Below are 8,252 nucleotides of genomic sequence, written 5' to 3'. Positions count from 1 at the left end.
AAAAGGCCATTTACTAGTCAGTTAAAGTCTTATAACTCAATGTAACTTGACTAAATGGATGGACAAGTCAAGCCTTTCAGCTCCAAGACAGGACATGAAGAAGCCAATTCATTCTTCAGACACTGTGTGGGTCTTGTCATATCTGTATAGGCCATCCATTGTCTCTCTTGCACTCAAGGGAAGTTCTCTCTGGCATGTGATGGCACAGATTGATATCACAATAGCCAGGTATCCCTAGGTGGGCCGAGTGGATCTGCTGAGTCTGGTCTTCACCTCCAGGACAAGGTGACCCCCCAAAAAGTGATCCTGGGTGACATGAACGCTAGCTAACACTGTGCCATGAGTTACTCAACAGGTACCATGTAAAGCAAGGGCTGATGGGTGTCTTAAGTGGGGTGAGATCCCTTCAGGAGCAGAAAAAGTAAAATACCTCCTTCATTTCTAACAAAATTTAACAAGATCATGACCAAGTAAATAAAAACATGGACAAACATTTTACTAGAAAAGACCCATGCAGTTGAAAAGATGGCACATACCACGAGGAATCTAGACATTCTCTTAGTAAGCGCTAGGAAAGACCCAAAGGTTATGGCCCATATGCACACCACCAACAAAGAAACAGCAGGCGAGAGGTCCTGAAAGCAAAGTTTAAACCAGGAGGCTAAAAATGCAGACCTACGTGGTAGCATTCTTCAATGGTCCTAGTTTTATACACTGTGTCAGAAAACAGAAGCTCAGTCATGATTGATTAAACTGTGTAGGGAAAAGGGGATTATATTTATTAGTATCTGGTAAATTTTTGAAGCAGATTAAGTTTATATAAGATGGGTTCCAACTAATCAAAACAGAATCAGTGCTGCTGACATTTAAGATTAAAAATGCTATGAGGCAATTTTAAAACGAAAACCAAGGAAATCATGCCAGGTGTGGAAAGTAAATTGTTCAGATTGATATATCTGTGTAGTCTGAAATAACAGAAAGCCTATGACTTAGAAAAATTAATAGAATAAAAGGTAAGAAAAAAGCAAATAAAACCAATATTCCAGGTAAGCAGAGCATATAAAAATATGCAACTAGATCAAGACAAAAGCTCAAATATGTCTACACAAATACTGCAATTTTAAAATATTCTTTAAATGGCAGAAGAATTAGTGAATGCCTTTGTCTGAAATAACAGAAAGCCTATGACTTAGAAAAATTAATAGAATAAAAGGTAAGAAAAAAGCAAATAAAACCAATATTCCAGGTAAGCAGAGCATATAAAAATATGCAACTAGATCAAGACAAAAGCTCAAATATGTCTACACAAATACTGCAATTTTAAAATATTCTTTAAATGGCAGAAGAATTAGTGAATGCCTTTTTTAAAAACAAAACAAAACAACACAATGTAAACAAAAGCTCAAATATGTCTACACAAATACTGCAATTTTAAAATATTCTTTAAATGGCAGAACCATTAGCGAATGCCTTTTTTAAAAACAAAACAAAACAAAACACAATGTAATAGGCATTATGGAAGTTTGATGAAAAGAAGATATTTAGTAGAACACTAATACGAGAATATACATTTTGTACAAGAAGAGTAGTTTGCATTTACACATTAATGCTAAAGAAAGTATAATGTCAAACAGAGTATGTGTCAACAGTTGTGTTGTACTGCAGAATTTCAATGGCTGCAGAATTTCATTCCACACTAAAAGGAACAGTATGCTGTTAGTGCTATGCTATCAATGACCTGACCAAAAGGAGGTGAGTGAAACGCTAAAGATGACCAGAGAGCCTGCAGGGCAGATGAACAGCAACAATGGGACAGTCCAATCATACTAGACTAGGTAAACATCACAGTGAACCATGATGAGGCTATGTCTGCACTGGTAGACTAAACCAGGACAAGGCAAAGGTTTGAGCTCTAGAATGAGATCATAGACTCCGATCAATTGTTAGTGAACTCTTTGACATGGCTTCTGTCCATGTGAATGAGCAAGCCAAGGACAGTTTCCAACATGCAGTGTGAAAGAGGCCACCTTCTACTGTTGGGGAAAGAGCTTGGGTACAGAAATCTTCCATGACTGCTCCATGTCAATTGCTCTTACAGCCAGAAATGGACCTTGGTCTACTTTATTTGCTAGTATGGATCTAGTCACAGATTCTACATTTTTAGCCACTATAAATGATTGCTTCTTGGAGCTATTTGTGAAAGCACTCACAAGAAAAGAAACAAACTGATTTAGTCCTGAATAATATACAAGACTTACTGTATGTATTACTCATGTACTTATTTAGTACAAGTTGAAACAATGAAAGACACCAAACTTACTGAGGGTGCACTCAATCCCCGAAGTTTTAGTTTACTACAATAAAGTTTTAAGGGCATACATAAAAATAACAAGACTGGCAAAAATAAGCCCAAGAAGCTGTTAAAAGGGTCAAATGTTTGCAGTGCCAAAGGGGCTGGTCAAAAAAACTTTAAAAAAAAAAGGCTGTTCAAAGAATCTTTTAAAAACTCAAAAGTGAACTTGGGCCTTTTGCAAGTCTACCCACACTATAAAGGTAGGGTTATTGTAGCCTTAATGTTCTGAAAAAGTAAATGAGGCAAGACATATAGAGAAAAATGATAACTTATAATGACCTTTTCCAACTAAATCTTTCAGTTTAATAAAACATAATTACTTTCTTTACAAGCCTTGCATAACCTACATTCTTACTCAATTGCTTTCTTGTAATAAAATCTGTAAAGGAACTTAAAAATTCAATTGCCGAACAAGTAATTGTAGTAATTGTAGTAAATAATCAAAGGCTTTAACAGGCCTGGTATCAGAGAAAAAGAAGTACCAAATGCGAGTTTTTGAGGAGTACTCAGAGAAGAATCCAGGGAACTACTGACTAATCAGGCTGGCTTTTGTACAGGATAGGTGATACAATCTATAATGAAAATTAGAAATAGTAGAGAGAAATGTTCTGGGGAAGAGTTAACATAGCTTTTGTAGAGAGTAGTCATGCCTCATAAAACTAGTCGAGTTCTCGGAAGAACTCCAGGAGCAAACAGATACAGGGTTATCCAATTAGTGTATTATACCTAGATGTTCCAAGAAACTAAGAGATAAAAGGAAGGTTCTCATGTAGACTAAAGTCAGTTAAAGACAAAACAAATGAGGGAAACTAACGGTTAGTTTTCATATTGGAGGAAAGCTTTAAGTGAGTTCTCCCAGGAATTTATAATCTTCAACGTAATTATAAATGATCTGGAAGACTGAGTGATGAGAGATCTCTCACCTGAGAGATCTGGGTGACTGAGAAAGACAAAATTTTATCTAGGGTACTCCAATCTAACAGTGATGGAGAAAACGCTAAGTTATTAGGTATAAATGGGGTATGAAATTAGAATCATAGAACCGTAGAATCACAGAATGGGTTGGGTTGGAAGGGTCCAACCCCTCTGCCATGGGCAGGGACATCTTTCACTAGATCAGCTTGCTCAAAGCCCTCTCCAACTTGACTTTGAACCCTTCCAGTGATGGGGCATCCACAACTTCCCTGGGCAACCAGTTTCCGTGTCTCGCCACTCTCATTGTAAAAAATTTCTTCCTTATATCCAATCTAAACCTACCCTCTTTCAGTTTAAAACCATTGCCCCTTGCCCTGTTACTACAGGCTCTGGCAAAAAGTCTTTCTCCGTCTTTCTTATAAGACCGTCTTATATATACTGAAAGGCCGCAATAAGGTGTCCCTGGAGCCTTCTCTTCTCCAGGCTCAACAATCCCAACTCTCTGAGCCTTTCTTCGTAGGAGAGGTGTTCCAGCCCCCTGATCATTTTCATGGCCCTTCTCTGGACCTGCTCTAACAGGTCACTGTCTTTCTTGTACTGGGGACCCCAGAACTGGATGCAGTACTCCAGGTGGGCTCTCATGAGAGCAGAGTAGTTGGGAAGAATCACCTCCCTTGACCTGCTGGCCACGCTTCTTTTGATGCAGCCCAGGATATGATTGGCTTTCTGGGTGGCAAGCTCATATTGCTGGCTCATATCTAATTTTTCATCGACCATTATCCCCAAGTCTTTCTCTGCAGGGCTGCTCTCAATCAATTAATCAATTCAGTGTTAATAAATACATAGAAATTCATGTGACAAAAAATAATTCTAACTATACAACAAGATCAAAGAACCTGTGAGAGCAGACAAATAGTAATGGGAGAGTCCAATTATCACAGACTGGCTAAATAACATGTTTCTTGAATACCATATTGAGTTCTTGTCGTCTCATCTCTGAAGCAATACTGTAGAATACTCTGCAGAAACAGAAAAGGTACAGAAGTGTTACCAGAAATATGGGATGTATAGGAAGAGAGACTAATTGCTATGGGATTCTTCAGCTTGGATAAAGAAACAACCAAGAGATGATTTGACAGAAGTTCATAGCATCTCAAACAGGAGATGGTGAATAAGTTTATCAATTCTCCTAGAACAAGAACAAAGGAGTAACTTACCATGCAACTGGTACAAAATTAGTCCAGGAAAATGTGGTTGGGTTTTTTTTTTAATGTTATAATGTTTATAAACAAATTGACTAATGCTTTACTATCAGACATTATGAAACCAAAAATTAAGTGGTTTTAGAAAGGTATTAGTTGAATCTCTAAAGGCTGGAGCCGTTAAGTACATATTATCTACAACAGCTTAGATTTAACCTCCAACTCAGGAAGGCTCTGGGTCAGATACCAGGTAAATATATCAGTTAAGGATTTAATTATTTACTGTATACTTTCCCATGTTTACTACACCCTGGATTTAAGCATCTAGTGTAAATATCAGCAGAGACAGAATACTGGGCAAGATGGAATGACTGTTTAGACCCAGTGTGTTAGTCTTATGTTCCTATGTTACAGTCTCTGCTGCAAGTAGAAGGGAAGAGTGTCTTTAGATGCTGAAACAGCATCATGAATCCATCATGAATCTGCAGTGAATAAAATAAACTCGAAAATATGCATCAACATCCTATGTACCTCTGAATGCAGCAGAAGGACAAACAGGTTAGAAGTACACTACAAGGCTACAGTAGATGCAAAAGTACTCATCTCAAAAGTTTGCAATGTATGTGCATGCTGTGAACAAAGAGCTGGAAAATTTTTAAAAAGAGGATAGGAAAAGCCATCCAATTGTTTCAGATAGCTTTACATCTACTTTTCTAGACAAACAAATTAGCCTTCAACAGCGAGGGCCATATGCTCCTCTACCAACAAACTGGAAAGGACACAATGAATCTACAAAGCTTTTGACCTGTTGAGCAAGTTTGCAGAGGAGTCTGGGTCCACCCACCTAACGCCATGGTGAAACATCCATCATGTAGTATGAGGAGTTGTTAGGATCAAGGTTGGAGCATACAGAATCCTGGCAGCCACTCAGAAGGACTTAAAAAGGGCCAAAACAGGCATGAAGTCATTGTGCTACTTATTCCCCACATACAGAACATGACATGCAGGGTTTCTTTTCATGGAAATTTCAGCTCTGTAGTGAGAGCAGAGGGAGCATGTAGGGAGTGAGGAGAAGAGGCAGAGATCATTCATTGGAGTTGTATGGGAATAAGATTGTGTGTACAAATGTGTTTGACAAGAAACTACACAAGGGCTGGTAGGATGGGTTTGGTTTGTGTTGGCTTACTCTGCAGAGATACAGGATTCTCAGAAATTTTCCAGCTATTGTTCCTTGAGGCCTTGGAGGGCTTTCCACTGCAGGCTTCCTTTTCTAGCAAACCATTCAGCCTCATTTTCCTTTCTTACATAAAAGACAGCCCCCAGGCTAGCAGAAACAGAACAACAGACTAGTTCAGCGTGGATCTTAATTAGAACTGTTGAGGTCACAGTATACTTACTACCCTAATCTCACGCAAATTCAGGTAATATATTTCTGGTTGAGGAAGATTATGATAAGGGAATAATAAACTGATTACTTCAGAGCAATGAAGAGAAAATTGCCTGCTGTTAAAACACAGGCAGAATCTTTGATGTTTGAGCATACTGTAAGGAAAGGGTTGCAATGATTTCATAACGGTATATTCAATGTAAATAGAGAGTTGTAAAATGTGATTTACAGTATTAATTGAGATGCCTAACTCTCCTTTTTTGACCATATAGGAAACATTGGTGAATCATCACTCAGATATACAGTCTGAGGGGCTGGAACTACTTAGTGGGAAGCCCTACACAGAGGAGCATGTCATAGTTGGCTCCTGAATCATCAGAATGATGATTCCTCTCCTGCATATCAGTAGCTAGCACTGGGGAAGGTAGCAGCAACATCCTTTTGCATAGTAACTTTGTGGCTCAAGATAGTGATCAGGAAGTTGAAGACCTGGGACTCACAACAGCTCCTAAGTCTTGAATCACCAGGCTACAGGATTGTAAAATGCTTTTTACCACCCCCACTGCAGCTGGACCTCATGCAGAAAGGAATGGAAGATTCATAGGATCAGCAACAGACGAAGTTTGTGGAAGCTTTGATTCTGTAACCCAGGAAGAAGTGGACACCTGCTTCCAATGTTCATTACATATTTTATTTAATGATGCTTAGGTGGATATTGAACGAGTCCCTAGAGCAGAAACTCATTCTGCCCTAAAACAATCATTATAGTTGCAAAAGAAAACCACTGTTCAGCTCCCTTAGCCTGACAATAGCATGTTACTCTGCAAGTTCCAGGCTCCTGAGGTGATCTTCAGATCATAATATCTGCTCTGAGGGGTCATATCAAATGTTTGTGTATCTATAAACCCTGTCTCCAAAAGCAGCCTCTGCAAATGCCCAGTGAAGTGCAGAAGGACAGGAGGAACAGATAGCTCTTGGAGTACTGATCACAACGCAAATGGGCTTCATCCAAAAGCCACTGAGTTGAATAAAAGTTCTCCCAGTTGCTATTCTTCTTGGTTATTAAAACCACAGCAATTCAAGGCCCAGCAAGGTGATGCATATCTAAGATGTTGTTGTGGTTTAACCCAGCAGGCAGCTAAACACCACACAGCCGTTCGCTCACTCCCCCCCTCAGTGGGATGGGGGAGAGAATCAGAGAGAAAAAAGAAAAGTAAAATTCATGGGTTGAGATAAAATACTACTACTACACAAAGCAAGTGATGCACAGTGCAGTTGCTCACCACCCGCCGACCGATGCCCAGCCAGTCCCCGAGCAGTGGCCCCCCCGGCCAGCTTTCCCCAGTTTATGTACTGAGCATGACGTCACATGGTATGGAAAGTTTCTTTGGCCAGTTTGGCTGTGCCCCCCTCCCAGCTTCTTGTGCACCTGCAAGCCTTCTCAGTCGGTAGAGCATGGGAAGCTGAAAAGTCCTTGACTAGTGTAAGCACTGCTTAGCAACAACTAAAACATCGGTGCGTTATCAACTTTGTTCTCATCCTAAATCCAAAACACAGCACTGTACCAGCTACTAGGAAGGAAATTAACTCTATCCCTGCCGAAACCAGGACAGATGTGAATCCAGATGCCAAATTTGCATATGAATTTGAACATGCTTAGATAGAGCACAATAATACAGCCTGGAAGAAATTGTGCTACTCATAAAAGGCCAAAGAAGAGACTAACAAAAAAATCCATTGATTAGGAAAGGACTAAATTGAAAATCCCTTAAAGTGTTCATCAATATTCTCTATCAGAGGCTGCAACTGCCTGCCTTTTGCTGTCAAGAACACCAAACTGAATTTGCACACCTTTCAGATTTAAAATGGTATTTATAAGGATTTAAATTCTGAAAAAAACAAAACGTTTCACTGCAATTTCTGAATCAGCACTGTCCCATTAACCCAGCAGGAGGAATCAGCTGGCACAAACACAAAACTCCTTCTCATTATCTTTTTGTCACCGAGAGGCTACCAAGCCTTGTACAGTCCACTGACTATTATCCACTGCTGCTGTTTCACGTGGGCACCAGGGACACAGCCAGGAGCAGTCTGAGGACTATCAAGAAGGACTACAGAGCCCTGGGGGCGGCAGTAAGGGACTCGGGAGCACAGGTAGGTTTTTTTCATCAATCCTCCCGGTCAAAGGGAAGGGGTTTGAAAGGGCCAGTCGAATCTGGCAAGTCAACAAATGGTTACGGGACTGGTGCCACAGCCAGGCGTTCGACTACTTAGACCATGGGACTCGCTTTGAGAAACCTGGTCTACTGGGGGCTGACAGGGTCCATCTGTCAGAGAAGGGGAAGAGCATCTTCAGTCATGGGCTTGCCAAGCTGGTGAAGAGGGCTTTAAACTA

Source organism: Aptenodytes forsteri, unplaced genomic scaffold (genome assembly GCF_000699145.1).
Source record: "Aptenodytes forsteri isolate BGI_AS27 unplaced genomic scaffold, ASM69914v1 Scaffold284, whole genome shotgun sequence".
Lineage (NCBI taxonomy): Eukaryota > Metazoa > Chordata > Aves > Sphenisciformes > Spheniscidae > Aptenodytes > Aptenodytes forsteri.
Note: the sequence above shows the minus strand (reverse complement) of the source record.